This window comes from Dama dama, chromosome 4 (genome assembly GCF_033118175.1).
Source record: "Dama dama isolate Ldn47 chromosome 4, ASM3311817v1, whole genome shotgun sequence".
NCBI lineage: Eukaryota > Metazoa > Chordata > Mammalia > Artiodactyla > Cervidae > Dama > Dama dama.
In genome coordinates this window covers 57,009,665-57,031,006 of record NC_083684.1, presented here as the reverse complement: position 1 = coordinate 57,031,006, position 21,342 = coordinate 57,009,665, and the positions used below count along the sequence as shown (strand labels likewise).

At 47.1% G+C, this 21,342-nt stretch overlaps 1 non-coding gene and 1 pseudogene across 1 annotated transcript; one reads left to right on the top strand and one right to left on the bottom strand.

The window, feature by feature from the left end:
* Positions 1 to 1,852: 1,852 nt before the first annotated feature.
* LOC133055109 (carcinoembryonic antigen-related cell adhesion molecule 6-like) lies at positions 1,853 to 21,331 on the top strand (annotated as a pseudogene).
* Positions 6,477 to 6,601, bottom strand: LOC133055365 (U6atac minor spliceosomal RNA). The gene has a single exon (XR_009692649.1). It is a non-coding gene; the product is annotated as a U6atac minor spliceosomal RNA (small nuclear RNA).
* Positions 21,332 to 21,342: the final 11 nt, after the last annotated feature.

The window sequence follows — 21,342 nt, the reverse complement described above, 5'->3', positions numbered from 1 at the left end:
CCAATACTTTGGCCACATGATGCGAAGAACTGACTCATGTGAAAAGACCCTGATGCTGGGAAAGATTGAAGGCAGGAAGAAAAGGGGACGACAGAGGATGAGATGGTTGGATGGCATCACCAACTCAATGGACATGAGTTTGAGTAAACTCTGGGAGTTGGCAATGGACAGGGAGGCCTGGCGTGCTGCAGTCCATGGGGCCGCAAAGAGTCGGACATGACTGAGTGACTGCACTGAACTGAAGGAGGTGGAGAAGGAGCCTGAAATCCACCCTTCCCTCTAAACAGACCCTCGGGGCCCCTCCTATTGTGCTTGCTCTGTGCCCCACGCTCCTTCTACGGGCCTAAGGACACCCTGCCATGCTAGCGCCCATCCCTGCCTGGCACCACCCATGGGAAAGGTCACAGTGACCACAGGAAAATCAGCTAGGGTGACAGGGCTACCTCTAATGGCAGGGAGGAACATGGACAGTTTATGAGCCAAGACATGAAGCAGGAGGGTCTCCCCAAACACTTCCTCCAAGGACCAGGGAGCCCACAGTCAGCCCACCCCCCAGCACCAGGTTCCTCTCTTCCCAGGACACACAGGAAACCTTTCCCTTCTCACCTGCAAACTGCAGCTCTTCTGACACATGGGTCTGGGTCTCTGTCCCTGAAAACAGACTCCAGGCTGGTGACACTCTAAGGTGGAGGTCAGGTCCCCTCACCAGTCATCACTTAGCTGACCCCTTTCTCTCCTCCAGAGTCATCTATAACCTTAACCTTCTCAGATATTTGAGAACAATGGGAAGATATGGGGCACCCATCTGGGTTTCTATGTCACCACAGAAATTATCACCAATTTTGGAGATCCCAGGGTCTCTGCGTCATGCTGGCAGACCCCAGACCAGAACACGGCAGAGGCCGACACTGGGGGGAGGGCGGCGGCCTCTCGGTTGACTTTCACCATCAGCCTTGCTATTGAAAGTGTGCTCCACAGTCCAGTATGGTCAGCATCACCTGAGAGCTTGTTAGATGCAGACTCTCAGGTTCACCCCACCCCTGCTGAATCAGGCTCTGCATTTTAACAGGATCTGCAGACCCTCCCTGTGCATTGAAGTTGGGGAGAGGCTGCCCCGCCCCACATTATGAAGTCTCAGCCAGGCTGGGCAAGCATATGACCTGAGCGACTGCTAAAACATTTCGAAGGTGTCACCTGGGGGTTCGCAGTCTTCATGAAGCTCCACAGGTGATTCCCATGCATCGTGGGGATGATGTCCCTGTGACAGGAGTTCCTGATGCGCCTCCCCCGCCAGGCTCCTGCTCTGAAGGGAAAAGCCAGAGGGGATGAGGGAGGGCTGTGGGGGAGGCTGTGTGTGCATCTGGTCCAGAGGAATGGGGACCCCGGAACTGGACACCCCAGGTTTGTGCTTGTCCACGCAAGTGTGTGTGTAGGGGTGTATGTGTAGGGATGTGCGTGTGTAGGGATGTGTGTGCAGGGGTGTGTGTGCAGAGGTGTGTATAGATGTGTGTTTGTAGATGTGTGTGTGTATAGGTGTGTGGAGTGTGTGTGTGTAGGGGTGTGTAAGAGTGTGTGTAGGGGTGTGTGTCTGTTGTAGGTGTGTTGTAGGTGTATGTGTGTGTAGGTGTCTGTGTGGATGTGTGGATGTGTGTGTGTGGGTGGAGAATCACTGCTCTAGAAGGCAGAGGACTCAGCAGAGTTCATGGAATAGAAACAGACAGAAGGGGAAGGGGGCGGGGCCACTAGGGAGGGAAGGATGAGCGGGGAGGGAGTGGGAGGGGCCTGGGCAGAGGCCCCGCCCCCGGGCCACGTGACCCCGCCAAGTGCTCCTGCCCCGGGCGGAGGTCCAGCACAGAGCGGGAAGGACAGCAGAGCTCACACAGCGACTGCAGGGCCTGTGAGCGTTTCTGGACCGGAAGTTCTCCTCAGAGAGAGAGGGACCAGCACACAGCAGGCCCCATGGAGCCCCCGTCAGGTCCTGCAAGCAGGAGGCATGTCCCCTGGAACAGGCTCCTCCTGGCAGGTGAGAGGGGCCAATTTTCAGGGGGTGGGCAGAGACTGGAGAACAAGAGACTGGCTGGCCTCTGAGGGAGACGGGGCTCTGAGAGGGGACAGAGGACTTCTGTTCAGGCCTGAGGGCAGAGGGCGGGGAGCAGGGAGGGTGGGGGCTCAGTCACAGGAGACTCCATGAACTAGAGTTGGTGAGGGGCGGGAAGACCTCAAATGGTGTAGGTTTTAGAAGTTATTTAAGAAATTATTCTTCACTGAGCAATAACTGTTGAAGACTGATGGAAATAATAACAATTTATGTCTGGGTGTTACTCCAGAAAGAATATACCAGGACACTTAGACAACACCCTTTTCTACAACTCCTAAAAGGACAAACACCAGACTGTAGAGGTTCCTTCACCAGGAATTTGGGTACAAGAAAATCAGACAAGCCCCTGCTCTCACGGAGCTTACACTCTGTGGGGAGGAAGACAGACAAGCAGAGAGATCTAGAATGTGCTGTCAGGTGCTGACAGGTGTCATGCAGGAAACAGACAGGGAAGGGTCAGCAAGTGAACATGGAGGGTCTTTAGAGCAGGTGGTGGGGGGCATCTCCCAAGAGCCCCTGAGTGTGAGCAGGTGTGTGAGGGCAGTGAGGGAGTGAGCCGGGGGACAACTGGGAAAAGAGAGGAAAAAACGACCCCAGAGGGGCTGAAGTGATGGGGTCATGCTGCTGACCTTGAACCACACACACACACACACCCCCCCCCAAGGCTGAGGGATGAAGAGAGCTGCTCAGAACCCGGGGCACCATTTCCCCATCTCCCACACAGGTCAGAATATTAACTGGTTTCTCTCTCTTCCCTGCAAGTCGTGCTCTTATCCTTCTGGCCCCCGCCCACCACTGCCCACCTCACTGTTGACACGGTGCCCCCACTGGCTGCAGAAGGGTCGGTCGTTGTTTTCAACATCCTCGGAAAAGAAGGGCTTGTCCTAGGCTATGGCTGGTTCAGAGGGAACAGGGTAGATAGAGCAGCTGCAATTGACGTCTACCAGGTACTTAACAATTCATTCACCCCTGGGCCTGCAAACACCGGTCGAGAGACAATAAAACCCAATGGCTCCCTGATAATCCAGTCTGTCAAGAAGCGGGACTCAGGAACCTACACTGTGATCACTGTAAAGGCTGATTTAACAAACGTTTCAGCATCTGGAGATCTCCAAGTATACAGTGAGTGCTTCCTCTCTGACCTCAGGGTGTTGGGTGAGGTGAATTCTGTTCACACTCGCAGGACTGACAGACCCGAATGGTGCCTCCATCTCCCTCTACATTACGTGCTGTGTTGGGGTTTGAAGATTTAGTGCAGGACACACACAGTGGAGACAAACTCCAATGGGTCAGAATTCCACTCAGGGGATCTGGACCCTGCAGACACTGCAGAAAGAAGGACGGTCTGATGGGAGGGACTCAGCAGAGGGAGAGAACTCTCAGTCCAGCCCCCCTGGGTCCCTCCCTGCGACCATGACCCTGAGGAAGACTCTGCAGGACTCAGTAGGGGCCTGGCCTGAGGGATCCTCACAGAGAAGCTCAGGCCCACGGGGAAGCCCCTCCCCAGACCCTGTCCCAGGGTCCCAGCTCCAGTGACCACGGAGAAACTGTGCCGCTGGTGGGTGTTGGCCTCCCAGGCGGGGCTGACTGAGGCGGATGATTCCCAGCTCCCTGAGGCCAAGGTTTCTCTGGATGCAGAGTCCTAGGAGGCTCTGGCCACGCCTGCCACCTGTCTCTCCAGGGAGGGGACCGGTGTTTTATCCTCTGACCACCTGCCCCTAAAGCGCACTGGGAGCCGAGTCTCACCGCGGCTGTGGGGCTGCTCCGCTGTGGGAGGGTTTCCAGGGGTGGGGGGCAGGGGGCCTGCTTCTGGGCAGTGGTGGGGCTCTTGGACCTCTGGATGTTTGAAGTCACTTGAAACCCCCACTTTAAAGTCACTTGTAAATGGACATTTCTCGCTCTCTGATCTTTCCATGTGTCTTACCTTCTTTCTCCTTCATTCCATCAAGGACTGGCCCTGCTCTGCACAGCTTCCCTGCCCTTAGATGCAAACATGTGCGCTCAGTTATGTCTAACTCTTCATGACCCGATGGACTGTAGCCTGCCAGGCTCTTCTGTCCATGGGATTCTCAGGGCACAAATACTAGAGCAGGTTGCTGTTTCCTTCTCCAGAGAATCTTCCCGACCCAGGAATCGAACTCACATCTCTTATGTCTCCTGCATTGGCAGGCAGGCTCTTTACCAGCTGAGCCATCAGGGAAGCCCCCGCCCCCACCCCCGCCCTTAAGCCTTCCACAGATATTTCCCCAATTGACTGACTACCCTGTTCCCAGCCTGGCTTGTGGCCAGGCACACCCTCTTAGGCGATAGTAAAGGACTCAGAAATCTGGGAGCAGCAGCCTCTGTGGGGCTCCAGCACGAGCCACTTTCCCCAGGTCACCAGGAGAATGAGCTTCTGCTGTCATCATTTTATGATGGGAGTAACACATTAATGTCTCAGACGCAGAGTGATGGAAAATGAGGGGTGGTTATGGTTGGAAATCTTTCCAACAAGATTGTACCAAGCTCAGAGGGTCACTGTCACTATATACATCTAGACCGGGAGACTGGACATGGTCATCCTCATTCCCTAATAAATTATTTTGTTGTTGTTTCTTAGTTGCTCAGTCAGGTCTGACTCTTTGTGACTCCATGGACCATAACCCTCCAGGCTTCTCTGTCCATGGGATTTCCCAGGCAAGAACACTGGAGTGGGTTGCCATGCCCTTCTCCAGGGGATCTTCCCAACCTAGGGATCGAACCCACGTCTCCTGCATTGGCAGGCGGATCTTTTACCTCTGATTCTCTGGGAAAGCCAGTAATAAATTTTTTAAAGAGAAATAATTGCCTTTCCTGCTTTGTGTAAAGTTCCCTCAGCCCCACAGAAACACAGGTGTGGCACAACTGTCTTCCATAACATACACAGAAAGGTATATAACGAATGAGACCTGAAACTTTTTAGAACCAAAGGAAATTCTAGGAAAGGGTCCATCAAAGTTCACAGGAAAAATTTCACTTCAGGCTGAGGATGCTGTATACACGGGTTGAGAAGGTACTCCAGAGATGTCTCATGGACGGGTCAGGGTCATCGAGGTATTGTTGGGGTGAGGGAGGAAAGGGAGCCTTCTCCTTACACATCCTCTCTTGAAGAGAGACCCACGACCTTGTTCACAGGCTCAGGGTCCTCCTCAGGGTCGCCTTTACAGAGCTCACTGGGCCCCGGCAGTGGCTAAGACACCTGAGGAAGGAGCATGGCCCCAGGCCACTGACCTAGTCTCAGTCACCTCCTCTGTTCTTTCCACAGGCCTGCTGCAGCAGCCCTCCATCCAAGTCAGCGACCCCATGGACAGAGATAAAGAGAACAAGGTGGTCATTACCTGTAACACAAACGAAACTGACATCAGCATCCAGTGGATCTTCAACGGCCAGTATATAAAAGCCGCAAAGAACATCTTCCTGTCCGAGGACGGGAAGAAACTCACCATAGACCCCATCAAGAAGGAGAATGCGGGGAAGTATCAGTGTGAGATCTCCAACATAGGCACTTTCAACAGAAGTGGGATCTTTGAGCTGAAGGCGAAGAAATGTAAGTGACTGTGTGTCCTGTGTTCCACCTTCCCAGCAGGATGGCTCCACCAACGGGAGGCACGATGGCTTGAGGTCACAGCAGGCAGAATATCAGTGAGGAGACCATTACAATAAAAAGCCAGCAAAATCTTAATAACTCCATCTCTGAAAAAAAAGGTGGAGGGGCTTCCCTGGTGGCTCAGAGGATGAAGAATCTGCCTGCAATGTAGGAGATCCAAGTTTGATCCCTGAGTTGGGAAGATTTCCCTGGAGAAGGGAATGGCTACCCACTCCAATATCCTTGCCTAGAGAATTCCATGGACAGAGGAGCCTGGCGGGCTACAGTCCAGGGGGTCGCAAAGAGTTGGACAGGACTGAGCGACTAACACACACACAAACATGCACACACACACACACAAAAAAAAAAAAATACAGTAAGTTTCTAATCCTGGGGCTGGCATTTACTCTGTGACCTTACACAAGATTGTTTTTTTCTGGTACACTGTCTTTATAAGGTAAAAAAAAAAAAAAGTAAGATTTATCATGTAAATAATTTTGAAGTTTATAGCTCAGTGGTATTAAGTCCATTCATGTTGTTTTGCAGTCGTTACCCACATCTATCCAGTACACCTTGCTTAGTACTGTCATCTAAGCAATATTAAGTCTTCCAGTCCATGAACACTTTACATTTATTCATATCTTCTTTAATTTCTTATACTATGTTTTTCCTTTGAAAAAAAATTTTTTTTAGTTTCTCTTGTACAAGTCTGTCAGCTCCAAGATTCCTAAATTTTATTCTTGTTGATGCTGTTGTAAGTGGAATTTATTTTTATAAAAATGATGGTTAGATACTATGATCCAGGTAGCAATGCCTTAACTGTATGCATATTGTCAGGTCCAAAGGCCTCTGCCATTTTTGTCAGGGGGAGTGTTAGGCTTATCTTCTTCGTAAAATATATAAAGGGAAGTTTTAAAACTTTCTTTTCATATTGTTCACTGTTCATATATACAAATACAACTGCATTTATGTGTTGGTTTCATATCCTGAAGCTCTATCAAATTTGTTTATTAGACCTAACAGTTTTTTGTGAAATTAGGGTTTTCTGTTAATATATAAGGCCACATCCTCTGCAAACAGTTAATTTTGCTTCTTAATTTACAATTTCAGTATCTTTTCTTTTTTCTTTCTTTGGCACTGAATTGGTCTATTACGTTTTTTAAATGCTATTTTTTGTAATTCACAAAGTTTTATTAGAATTAAGTGAGATACCTGGTATAGGTTCTTAATGCAATGGGCACTTTTTTTATTAATTAATTTTAAAAATAATTTTTTAATTTATTTTTGGCCGGGCTGGGTCTTTGTAGCTGTGTGGGCTTTTTCGCATAGGCTTAATTACTCCATTGAATATGAGATCTTCTCAGACTGGGGTGGAACCCATGTCTCCTGCATTGGCAGGTGGACTCTTTACCACTAAGCCACCAGGGAAGTCCTGTCTATTACTTTTAATATTGTTTTGAATAGAAGTGGCAAAAGTAGGCATCCTTATCTTGTTCTTGATCTTAGAGGGAAAACTTTCAATCTTTCACACTTAGAATGGTGTTAGATGCGGGTTTTAATATATGGCCTCTATAACACTGGAGCTTCCCAGGTAGCGTGAGTAGTAAAGAACCTGTCTGCCAAGGCAGGAAATGTAAGAGACACAGGTTCAATCCCTGGGTCAGGAAGATTCTCCTGAAGGAGGGCATGGCAATCCACTCCAGTATTCTTGCCTGGAGAAGTCCATGGACAGAGGAGCCTGGCGGGCTACAGTCCATGGGGTCGCAGTCTTTGTGATTCCACTTTGGTAGCATCTGTGTTTCTAGGAATTTGTCCATTTTACTGAAGTTATGCAATTTGTTGGCATGCAATTATTCATAATACTCCTATTTCTTGAGAATTAGTAGCAGTGTCCCCACTTTCCTTCCTGATTTTAGTAATCTGAATCTTCCCTGTTTTTCTTCATCAGTCTAGTTAAAGTTTTGTCAAAATTGTTCATCTTTTGCCCCCAGTTATTTATTTTCTTTGCTGTGCTGGATCTTCATTGCTGTGCTGGCTTTTCTCGAGCTGTGGTGAGTGGGGTTTACTCTCCAGTTGCAGTGCACGGGAGTCTCATTGCGGTGGCTTCTCTTGTTCCGGAGAATGGGCTCTAGGGCCTGCGGACTTCAGTAGTTGCAGCCCGTGGGCTCAGTAACTGAAACTCCATGGCTCTAGAGCACAGGCTCAGTAGTTGTGGAGCACAGGCTCAGCTGCTCTGCGGCGTGTGGGATCCTCCCAGATCAAGGGTCAAACCGACGTCTCTTGAATTAGCAGACAAATTCTTTACCACTGAGCCACCAGGGAAGCCTTTCTTATTCTTTTCTGAAGAACCAATTTCTTGTTTTATTGTTTTTTCTCTATTACTTTTCCATTCTCTATTTTATTTATCTCTACTCTGTTATTTTGTCTTTCCTTCTGCTAGCTTATGGTATGGTTTGTTCTTCTTTTGCTAGTTCCTTCAGTTGTAACGTTTGGTTGTTGATTTGAGATCTTTCTTCTTTTTTAAGGTAACCATTTACAGTGATAAATTCTTGCATGAGATTCTTAACTTCACTGAGCCTCAGAGTCCTCAACTGAAATCATACTAAAAAGTCTCTGCTTCATGTCATTGTTTCAAAGATTTAACGTACTATTCAATTAAACCCTTAGTAAAATGCCACACGCTGAGGAAATGTTCCGTAACTATTAAATGCTATTATTACTATTACTACCATTGGGCTCTATAAAATCAGGTATTCCTACAGTCAAGGACTACACTAGATCCACCTCTTGTTAGTTATATGACTTTGGGTACCTTTTTTTTTATCATCACTGGAAGTCTTGGGTTTTTCATCTATCAAGTGGAATAATGTTGACCTGCACTCAACATGCCAGCAAACTGGGAAAACTCAGCAGTGGCCACAGGACTGGAAAAGGTCAGTTTTCATTCCAGTCACAAAGAAGGGCAATGCCAAAGAATGTTCACACTACCATACAATTGCACTCATCTCACATGCTAGCAAGGTAATGCTCAAAATTCTCCAAGCCAGGCTTCAACAGTACATGAACTGTGAAATTCCAGATGTTCAAGCAGGATTTAGAAAAGACAGAGGAACCAGAGATCAAATTGCCAAAATCCATTGAATCATAGAAAAAGCAAGAGAATTCCAGAAAAACATCTACTTTATTGATCACACCAAAGCCTTTGACTGTGTGGATCACAACAAACTGTGGAAAATTCTTAAGAGGTGGGAATACCAGACCACCTGACCTGCCTCCTGAGAAATCTGTATGCAGGTCAAGAAGCAACTGTTAGAACCAGACATGGAACGACAGACTGGTTCCAAATTGGGAAAGGAGTATGTCAAGGCAGTATATTGTCACCCTGTTTATATATATAGAGTACATCATGTGAAATGCCAGGCTCAGTGAAGCATAGCTGGAATCAAGATTGCCAGGATAAATATCAATAACCTCAGATACGCAGATGATACCACCCTTATGGCAGAAAGTGAAGAGGAACTAAAGAGCCTCTTGATGAAAGTGAAAGAGGAGAATGAAAAAGCTGACTTAAAACACAACATTCAAAAAACGAAGATCATGTCATCCAGTCCCATCACTTGATGGCAAATAGATGAGGAAACAGTGGAAATAGTGACAGACTTTTATTTTCTTGGGCTCCAAAATCACTGCAGATGGTGACTGCAGCCATGAAATTAAAAGACCCTTACTCCTTGGAAGAAAAACTATGACCAACCTAGACAGCATATTAAAAAACAGAGACAAAAAAAGGTCCATCTAGTCAAAGCTATGGTTTTTCCAGCAGTCATGTATGGATGTGGGAGTTGGACTATAAAGAAAGCTGAGTGCCAAAGAATTGATGGTTTTGAACTGTAGTGTTGGAGAAGACTCTTGAGAATCCCTTGGACTGCAAGAAGATCCAACCAGTCAATCCTAAAGGAAATCAGTCCTGAATATTCATTGGAAGGACTGATGCTAAAGCTGAAACTCCAATACTTTGGCCACCTGATGCAAAGAACTAACTCACTGGAAAAGACCCTGATGCTGGGAAAGATTGAAGGCAGGAGAAGGGGACGACAGAGGATGAGATGGTTGGATGGCATCACCGACTCAATGGACATGAGTTTGAGCAAGTTCTGGGAGTTGGTGATGGACAGGGAAGCCTGGTGTGCTGCAGACCATGGGGTCGCAAAGAGTCGGACACGACTGAGCGACTGAACTGAACTGAACTGAATGTTGACCTGGCAGGGTTATTATATGAATCAAATGTGGTATGTGTAAAGTATATACCAGAGAGTCTGTCATATAATAAGTACCTCATAACAATAGCTAACATCAGCATTCATCTTCAGATTTGAGTTGACTAGTGAAGAAAACAGAAATAAAAGAGAAAGTGATGCAAAAAACATTACATATTGGAAGGGAGGGAAAGGATAAAACAAAAGACTCATAGGAACATGTTACTGACTAAATATGGGAGAAGAAAAAAAAAGGATTTGACTGCAAGGTTTCTTGTCTGATATGATACTTTTCATCCTTCAGATGCAGCCAAGATGGCACTAGACATACAAGACATTTACTGGGAGAATGCCTGTTTAGGAAAGTGGGGCAGGAGTGGGAGGAGCCTGGGAAGGTCCTCAGACCACAAGGCATATCTGACCCAAGTGAAAAAGAAAGAGAAGGAAGGAAGTTTTAGGCTGCAGTACAGTTTTAGAGAGTGTCTGCAAAGCTGATGGGGAGTCCTTGAGCTAGAGTTACCCGTGGAGAAAGATCATTTCTCATCAGTTCAATTAAGTCGCTGGAACTGGAATTCCGTCACCTCCACTAGCTTTGCTCGTAGTCATGCTTCCTAAAGCCCACTTGACTTTGCATTCCAGGATATCTGGCTCTAGGTAAGTGATCACACTATTGTGGTTATCTGGGTCATGAAGATCTTTTTTGTATGGTTCTTCTGTTTATTCTTGCCACCTCTTCTTAATATCTTCTGCTTCTGTTAGGTCCATAACATTTCTGTCCTTTATTGTGCCCATCTTTACATGAAATGTGCCCTTGGTATTTCTAATTTTCTTGAAGAGATCTCTAAGCTTTCCCATTTTATTGTTTTCCTCTATTTCTTTGCAGTGATCACTAAGGAAGGTTTTCTTATCTCTCCTTGCTATTCTTTGGAACTCTGCATTCAGATGGGTATATCTTTCCTTTTCTTCTTTGCCTTTGGCTTCTCTACTCTTCTCAGCTATTTGTAAGGCCTCCTCAGCAACCATTTTTCCTTTTTGCATTTCTTTTTCTTGGGGATGGTCTTGATCACTGCCTCCTGCACAATATCATGAACCTCCATCCATAGTTCTTCAGGTACTCTGTCTATCAGATCTAATCCCTTGAATCTGTTTGTCACTTCCTCTGTATAATCATAGGGGGTTTGATGTAGGTCATACCTGAATGGTCTAGTGGTTTTCACTACTTTCTTCAATTTAAGTCTGAGTTTTACAATAAGGAGTCCATGATCTGAGCCACAGTCAGCTCCTGGTCTTGTTTTTGCTGACTGTGTAGAGCTTCTCCAGGCCAGAATAGTGCAGTGGATAGCCTACCCCTTCTCCAACATGTCTTCCCAACCCAGGAATCAAACCGGGGTCTCCTGCATTGTAGGGAGATTCTTTCCCAGCTGAGCTACCAGGGAAGGCCCTATCATTTGTCATAGAATTATTGAATTCACATCCTTACCGGGAGCCAGTGTGAAGGGTGTTCTCTGTGCAAAGGGGCAGTGAATTCAGAGGGCTTTCCATCAATAAATGCCCACCACAAGACACCTGAGAGGCATATATTTATAGCTGTCACACCTGGTACCCAGAGAAAGATGCTGTCATGAAAAGGTGGGAAGTGATGTGTGGGTTAGTCACTCAGTCATGTCCTACTCTTTGTGATCCCATGGACTGTAGCCCACCAGGCTCCTCTGTCCATAGAATTCTCCAGGCAAAAATACTAGAGTGGGTTGCCATTTCCTCCTCCAGGGGATCTTCCCGACCCAGGGATCAAACCCATATCTGCTACATTGCAGGCAGATTCTTTACCAACTGAGCCACCAGGGAAGCCCCAGGAAAAGGTGGGAAGTTATAACGTACAAAACCATGAAAAGGGGGGAAATAGTAACATACAAAAATAACCATCAGTCCTTCTTACATTTCCAAAGCCTTCAGAAATATATGTGTGCAGAAAAGGCCAGATTGGAACTGAGGCAACTCTGGTCACCAACCTAGAAATACATGGAGAGAGAAAGAAAATCACAAGGATCTAGTCACCTAATCACCACACAACAGCTGTCCCAGAGAAAATCGATTTCTTGAAGGCACAAGTAGAGACTACTTAATGTTGACAGCTCTTTCGTAGAGCACCTCCCACTGTAAAATAATGTCACTTTCATTCATTCTTTTCTTTTCTTTCCATGACAGCCTCTCTGTTTGACCTCACAACTGGTACTGTTGTCGGCATCCTGATTGTAACCTCAGTTTGTTTGGGTCTGATAGCAGCCCTGGTGTATTTTCTGTTTTTCAAATAAACAGTAGGGTATGCCACCTTTCCTCTTGTTCCACTTTATTCGAGACTGACTGCCCTGCTTGGGAGAGGGAAGGAGACTTCGTCTCCATCTCTGGCCTGGATCTGTTCCTCAGTCTTCCTAAAGCCCTACTTCTCAGCACTGATTTTTATGGGTCTCCTCTTCCCTGGTCTTCATGCTTCCTGAACCCCCCCTCTCTCTTGGACATGGCTATTCCCACCCCCATCTGATTTAGAGGGGTGTCAACTAAAAAAGGTGAACAACTTGAGAGCTGCGAGTTATGTTTTATTTGGGGCAAAATGAGGACTGCAGCCTGGGACGCAGCACCTTGGATAGCTCTGATAACCTGCTCTGAAGAGGCAGTCGGGGAAGGTCAATATGTAAGATTTCGTTGAAGGGGGAGTTCAAGGCAATTAAGCGCTTACTTTATAAGAGGCTTTCTGCAAGGCATGAGGAGGTAATGTCATCATGACGGGATTTAGTGCTTTTCTAGAGATGAGGAGATGCAAGGATGGGAATCATGAAATCAGTTCCTGAAAATATCCAGCTACCCCACCAGATTCCCTGGAGCACAGAGTGCCTCATGCCACCCTGAATTCCCTCAGTGGGTGTTGAAGGTCAACAGCTGCAGTAGCACAGGGTTCAGTCTCCACAGAAAGTGAAAGTGTTAGTCATTCAGTCGTGTCCAACTCTTTGTGACCAAACGGATTATAGCCTGTCAGGCTACTCTGTCTATGGAAGTCTCCAGGCAAGGCGACAAGGGAAGCCACCCCAGTGAAAAGCCTGCGCACTGCAATGAAAAGGAGCCCCGGCTACCCACAACTAGAGGAAAACTGTTTGCAGCCACGAAGATCTAGCGCAGCCAAAAATAAATAATTTTTTAAAAAACTGTTTCTAAAAAAATCTATGAACTTTCAGGAGTTGAACAATCCAGGTTAGCAACACCGAAATCAATCAATTAATGTGTCATTCCTACCCTAAAGAAGACCTCCAGTTAGTTCCCTTCAAAGAGTAACCAGCATCCTCACTTCCAATGCATGAGATAGGTCTGCCTGTTCTTGCTCGTCCACACAGGAAAAAAACAGTACGTCCTTAATGTGTCTGGTTCTCTCATTCAAAATCATGAGAGTCATCCATCTCATTGTATGCTGTTGTGCTTAATTTATTCTCATTGCTCTATCATTGTATCTGTTGTAACCACGAGTTCCGGGAAACAGACTCACTCAGAAGGACAATGCAGGTAGTGGAGCGCAGTTTATTACACCGGCCGGCCCAAGGCAGAGTCTCTTCTTAGCCAAGGACCCCGACCAGTTTTTGTGAAAACCTTATATACCCTAAGCGTACGTGCCCAAACCCACCTCCCCAAAATTCCCTGAAACTAGTCTGAACAAGTGAAAAAGAAAGATACAATCAAAGTTAACCCATGATTCATATGTCTTAAGCCTAGGTAGTTAACAGTGGACAAATACCAATAGGCTTGTGGTCATACCCCAATAAGCATAATAGAATGTATGATTCTATTCGGTTACACAGATAATTAGAGGTTTTTTAGGCTATGGAGAGCCCGGCTCTCCACCCAGGGGGCCTGGTTTTCCAGTTGGTATGTCGTTTCCATAGATACTGGGCATATAGCTCAAAGTCCACAGTACGGCCCAAGGTGGCGTCCTGCTTTCAAATGGAACCTGTTCTGTTTCCTCCTTCATATCCATTGTAGAAATTCATAATCTATCTCTTCTAATGATCACCCAACAGAACGTTAGCAAGCAGAAAAAAATGGGTAGTAAAAGCCTTTCTCTGAAGCTAAAAGTTTCAAAGGGATGGAAGCCTGGGGTGCTGAATCACCCCACACATGGTGAGGGCCTGGCCCGTGACGCTGACTTAAACAACCACTGTTGATGCCTTTCAGACTGACAAAGGTGCACAGTCTTCTCTGAACTTTAATGCCCAGGAATCAAACAAAGCAACTTCAGGTCCCCCATCTCCAATAGCCACAGAAACAGTGTATGGAGAAGTGAAGAAGAGGGAGGAGGAGGGGAGAAGAGAAACAAAAAGAAGGAGGAGTGCAAAAAAAAGAAGAGATAGTGCTCATGACACTGCTGACACCTCAAGGTTCTTATTACATCACCAGGAGATTCTTTCACCATTAGGGAAAATGGAAGACAGTCTTTCCCCAACTCTCCTGTAATCCCCTAACAAGGCTCCTCCAGGCTGCCTGGTCACAGTCCTTTCCTTTGGTGTCAGTAGGTGAAAAGGCATATACATGAGGAGGTCTGTAGGAAACCTAACCTTCCTGGTCATTGAACTTTGGCAGAGAGGACCTTGGGAGACAGTTGTCAGAATCTCTGCCCCTCCCCATTTGCTGACCTAGACCAGCTGTAAATTTGCTTATTCAGAGCACACTGGCTGAGTAGTATTCCATTGTATGCATGTCCCACAGTTTTATCCATTCATCTTGTGATGGACACCTAGGTTGCTTGCATGTCTCAGCTATTGTAAACTGTGCTTCCCACCCCAGTCCTGGCCTATTGGGGTCTAACTTGAATTTGCCACAAAGTTGCAAGTTATGTCCTTCTCACTGAAATGCATGTGTCAGAAGAGGAGAGAGAAGAAAAGGAAAAGCTCTTCAAGGTCCAGTATGAACTCAACATCCACAGGAAATACATATATAATCGAGTTAGGACTACAAATTCGACAGCTTTGTCCCCTATCAAGGTTGTCTACATGCAGGACCAGGGCTTAAACACCTTGATGCTTACCTAGAAGACCACCTGAAGGAAAGTTACATGGCTCAAAATAGCCTGGAGTTAAAACTCTCCTCTGGGTCCTCCCCACCATTTTATGCAAAACAAAGAACTCTCTCACTGAAGGAAAAAGAAAATGGACATTAAGGTTGATTACACCCAGCTTCCAGCAGGTCCAGCCTCTGGCCGATCTCCAGAATTCCTTGCCACAGCCATTTAAGAGATAACTACTCCAAACAACCTTGGAGAAGAACAGGCCCCCTTAAGACAGTAGATTTCCACAAATATGCCTATATATACTTACTCTTTTCTTGGGTTAGTGCAGCAGCTCACTAATCTGACTGTTGCCTCTTCTCGCCTCATTAAAAGTGATCTGTTCCTGTAAAGTGCTGGTCTCGTTCTTTTCCAGAACCTCGCCTTCTCTAACTCCTTTACCCTACACCACCAGTTCCTTTGGAAAGCTTGTCTTTAGAGATCCTACTGTGTGAGCGCATGCATGCTCAGTTGTGTCCTGTTCTTTTGGTCTCCATGGACTGTAGCCAGCCAGACTCCTCTGTCCATGGGATTTCCCCCAGGCAAGAATACTGGAGTGGGTTGCCATTTCCTCCTCCAGAGAATTTTCCCAACCCAGGGATTGAACCCGTGTCTCCTCATTGGCAGGAGGATTCTTTACCACTGAGCTACCAGAGAACCTACTAAAAGTAACTAAACAACTACTTGTCTAGGTCCATAAGTAATTCTTAATTTTAAAAATGCAGGTATGTTTAAAGAACTTCATGGGCTTCATTTCAAGAAATGCCCACAGAAGAAGGGATTATCACTTTGGGGTGGAGGGGGCAGTCAGCTCTTGTTGGTGGTGGTTGTTCAGTCTCCCAGTCATGTCCGACTTTTGTGACCCCACGGACTGCAGCATGACAGGCCTCTCTGTCCCTCACCATCTCCCGAAGTTTGACCAAGTTCATGTCCATTGCATCGGTGATGTCATCCTGCAGTCTCATCCTCTGACATCCTCTTCTCCTTCTGCCCTCAATCTTTCCCAGCATCAGGGACTTTCCCAATAAGTCAGCTGTTTGCATCAGATGACCAAAATACTAGAATTTCAGCTTCAGCATCTGTCATTCCAACAAGTATTCAAGGTTGATTTCCCTTAAGATTGACTGGTTGGATTTCCTTGCTATCCAAGGAGCTCTCAGGAGTCTTCTCCAGCACCACAGTTTGAAGGCATGGAGTCTTTGGCACTCCGCCTTCTTTATGGTCCAACTCTCACAACCACACATGACCACTGGGAAGACCATAGTCTTGACTATATGGACCTTTGTTGGCAAAGTCATGTCTCTGGTATTCAACACACTGTCTAGGCTTGTCATCGCATTCCTGCCAAGAAGCATATGTCTTCTTGTTGTAGCCACACGTTCTGGGAAACAAACTCACTCAGAAGGACAATGCAGATAGTGGAGTGCAGCTTATTACACCGGTGGGCCCAAGGCAGAGTCTCCTCTTAGCCAAGGACCCCGACCAGTTTTTGTGAAAACCTTATATACCTTAAGCATATGTGCCCAAACCCACCTCCCCAAATTCCCTGAAACTAGTCTGGACAAGGGAAAAGAAAGATACAAAGTCAACCCGTAAATCATATGCCTTAAACCTAGGTAGTTAACAGTGGACAATTATCAATAGGCTTGTGGTTGTTCCCCAATAAGCATAGAGTGTATGATTCTATTCGGTCACACAGATAATTAGGATATGCTTTTAGGCGATGGAGAGCCCTGGGGCTCTTCCTTCCAGGGGCCTGGTTTTCCAGTTGGTATGTCGTTTCCGTAGATACTGGGCATATAGCTCAAAGTCCACAGTCCGGACCAAGATGGAGCCCTGCTTTCAAGATTGAGCCTGTTCTGTTTCCTCCTTCATTCTGATTTCATGGCTGCAGTTACCATCTGCAGTGATTTTAGAGCCCAAGAATAGGAAATCTGTCACTACTTCCACCTTTTCCCCTTCTATCTGCCATGAAGTAATGGGGCCGGATGCTATGAGCTTAGTTTTTTTAATATTTAGTTTTAAGCCAGCTCTTTCACCCCCCTTCACCCTCATCAAGAGATTCTTTAGTTGCTCTTCGCTTTCTGCCATTAGAGTGGTATCTGTATATCTGAGGTTGCTGATATCAACATCAACCAGATACAATCTGGTTTCATCTATCAGCTCTTATCAGATACAATCTGCTGGGACTGGGGAAAGGACTCAGAAATTTACCCTCTAGAGATTATTTAAATAATGGTCAAAGAACATACAATTTGGGTTATTGTTTTCTCCCCCCTTCCTTCTGAGATATTCTGCCATTTTAATTTTTGTAACTGCTTGTTTATGTGAAAGGGGTTCTGTTTAACTTGCTGCATAAGCCAGTCTGACTGCTTTAGAGGAAAGAAGCCACCAAAGTCCTGCACGTCCCTCTGACCAGGAGCTCCCCCAAGGCTTCTGTGTGAGGTGCCCCACACAGAAAATGAGAAGCAGCAGTTTTCTACATTCATGCCCGGAAATGGATCCCACTCCCGTTCTCGGCTCCTCAGGCCAGTCATCTGCTCAGTTGCTCAATTATGTCCGACTCTGTTCGACCCCATTGACTGTAGCCCGCCAGGCTCCTCTGTCCATGGGATTCTCCGGGCAAGAATACCAGAGTGTTTTGCCATTCGCTTCACCAGGGGGTCTTCCCCACCCAGGGATTGAACCTGAGCCTCCTGCCTTGGCAGGCCGGTTCTTTACCACTAGCACCACCTGGGAAGCCCCAGGCCAGTCACCAACCCCCTCCTCTTCCGTCAGTCTGCCCCGCTCACCTTCTCAGGATGCCTTGGTCTCTGCTGAGGGGTGTTTGGTCCTTGAGAAGCAGGAGCGCCCTGAAGGGAACACGGCCCCTTGCGCTGTTGCATTGTTTACAGCCCAGGAGGCCGCACGGGTGCGCACGCTCCTTAGGACACAAGGATTATGACTCAGCCCTGGGTTTCTTGAAGAGCCTCTGGAATTCTTCTCCCATGGGGTGCATGGGACCCAATGTGTCGGCATAGAAAGGGAGGATGGGAGGAGGAGAGGTGCCCCTGCTTCCCACCAGCCTTCTGCACAGACTGGGCCTCCTTGGGCTGCTGAGAGAAAGGCTTTATTCCACCTTCATGATGGACCTCCTGCTGTGTGGAACTGGCCCCCGAGAGGGGTGGCTGGGAGCGCTCTGTACTCAGGTACCTCTTTCAGGGTTTTCTCACCCTGAGACAGACTGTGTACACCTCCCCTCATGCAAGCACTTCTGCATAATTTAATTTTGCCTGGCTAAGGCCACTTCTGAATGATTTGTAAAATTTGCTTTATATTTATAATAAAAATTATATATCAGACACCAACATGTTGCCTCGCAGTTGGTACTGCTTTCTGCATTGCCTTCTTTACAGGCAGAAGAAACAGAAATTGCTCAACAGAGAGTCAAGAGTGAGCCTGTTTCTAAGTCCAGGGGTATTTGATCCTGGGATCTGAGAGCTCAATCAATTCGTGTGCACACCTGCTGACAAAGTGTGTCCACCTAGAGCCACAGGTCACTGCTCCAACCTGCCTGGAGGACCTGCCTGTCTTCCTCTGGGAGAGAAGGAGAGAAGATGATTTCATGAGTAAAAGGTCTGCTGGGCTCTTCACTAGGGACACACCACACTGCCCACACAGATGGTTCCAGTGCATCCCATGCCTGATCCAGCGTTCACTCCCACAGTCTCCATGGGCTCAGGTGTGTAGAAATTTCTCCAGCACGTCCCGCCTCCTTGTTCCCTGTCCCTTTTTCTGCCCCTCAGAGTCAGAGCTCTTCCAACCAGGATAACCTTCCTTTATTAATTCCACCAAGAATTAGCCTGTCATCTCATTTTCTTCACTTCCAGGCAATTGGAACATGTGCTGTCTTTCCCCTCCTCAGCCCCTGACCTCCTGGCCCTCTGCTGTGGTGCCTCCTTCCCAAGACCACTGGAAGCAGCAATAAAGTCAGCACACAGGGGACTTCCCTGGTGGTTCAGTGGAGAAGAATCTGCCTTCCACCACAGGGGGCACCAGTTCAATCCCTCGTCCAGGAAGATCCCACATGCCATGGAGCAACTAAGCCCATGGGCCACAATTACTGAACCCATGCTCTGCAACAAGAAAAACCACCCCAATAATAAGCCAAGCACCACAACTAGAGAGTCGCCCCCCACTCACTGCAACTAGAGAAAGCCTGAGTGCAGCTACGAAGACCCTGTGTAGCCAAAAATAAATAAATTCTTAGAAAGAAACAATATGCTGGCTTCTAAGTACGTAAGTGAAGAAAGAGTCAAGCAGACTTCATTGTGGTCTTATTCCAAGAAATTGCCACTGACACCAACCTTCAGCACCCACCAGGTGTTTCAGATGGCCCGGACACCCCCACCACTTCCTCCTCAGACTCCTGTTACCATCCAGAGGAAAACCTCACCTCTCCTGCCACACAGCTTCTAACCCAGCCACACAGGATCCTTGGCTTGTCAATGCGAGGCCCCAGAAATACACCCAGGTTCTCTTTATCCGCAACCATACCGTGTACTCAGATCCAACATTACCTGACAGGCCTGGATAGCACCACAGTCAGAAAATTGGGGTCTCTAATAAGTGATCCCTGGAGCATTCTGACTGAGCCTCAGGTGGAGATCTCTCTGGTTTTCTTTCTTCTTTCTTTCTATCTTCTTTCTCTCTTTCAAGAGAAGGTTGGAGGGGTGGGAGGGAGAAATAGAGAGGCAGAGACAGAGAAGTGAAGTGAAAGTGAAAGTCGCTCAGTCCTGTCTGACTCTTTGCGACCCCGTGGACTGTATAGTCCATGGAATTCTCCAGGCCAGAATACTGAAGTGGGTAGCCTTTCCCTTCTCCAGGGGATCTTCCCACCCAGGGATCGAACCCAGGTCTCCTGCATTACAGGCAGATTCTTTACCAACTGAGCTATGAGGGAAGCCCAGAGACAGAGAAGGGAGAGAGAAATAGAGAAGGGGGAGAGAGAAACAGGGAGAGAGACACAGAGCGAGGCTTCTCTGGTCTTCTAAAACATCCTGGGAGTAATTATTAACCAAGTGGTGTCCCATAGACAGTTCCCCTAGTTTATAGAAGGACTAGTTTTTACAGCCTTTTGTTAAAACCATAACCACTTCTCTCTAGAGATTTCCTTCACCATGATATTCACTCCACAGGCCAGGATTAAAAGACTTCTTCAGATTAAGAAATCATTCAACTGTAATCTCCCGTGGTCCTAAGATCATGAAAGCTAACCACGTCATCTTCATTCCCAACTAAATTATTTCACAAATGGGAACACATTCCTTAATAATATAAAGCTGTTCTGCCCAAAACATGGAGAGAGCTGGCAAGCCTGCCTCCCCAAAATAAACAGATGTGTGAAGGTCCATATAGTCAAAGTTATGGTTTATCCAGTAGTCAGATTTGTGTGAGAATTGACATAAAGACGAATGTGAGAATTGACCATAAAGAAGGCTGGGTGCCAAAGAAATGATGCTTTCAAACTGTGGTGCTGGAGAAGACTTCTAAGAGTCCCTTGGACAGCCAAGAGATCAAACGAATCAATCCTATAGGAAATCAACCCTGAATATTCATTGGAAGGACTGATGCTGAAGCTGAAGCTCCAGTACTTTGGTCACCTGATGCAAAGAGCCGACTCATGGAAAAGACCCTGATGCTGGGAAAGACTGAGGGCAGGAGAAGAGGGCAACAGAAGATGAGATGGTTGGATGGCATCACTGACTCAATGGACAAGAATTTGAGCAAACTCTGAGAGATAGTGAAGGACAGGGAAGCCTGGTGTGCCGCAGCCCCTGGGTCACAAACAGTCAGACATAACTGAGCAACTGAACAACAGTGTACTGAATGAAAGGGGCTAACATTTATTCTGTCACAGAAGACCTTTGGATAGGGTCACATGGAAGCATCCTAGAAGATTTCCACCTGATGATGAGGTTGCTGGATACATGGGCTGAGAAGAGGTTCCCAGGGCTGATACCACAAGCTGTCCAATACTACAGTGTTGTCCCAGCAACCAGGCAAGGGTCCCCCTGGTGTGATCTGGGGGTCAGAGGAGATGTGCGATCATCTCTTTTCCATTGTCACCTGAACAAAGACCCAGGGCCTTCCTTAGAGTTGCCTATACAGAGGTCACTGGGCCCCGAGACTGAGGAGGGAGCATGGCCCAGGCCCCTGACCCCCACTCAGCAGTCACCCCTCTGTCTCTCCACAGACCCAGTGGCACGGCCCTCCCTCCAAGCCAGCAACACCACAGTCGCAGAACATGAGGGTCCCGTGG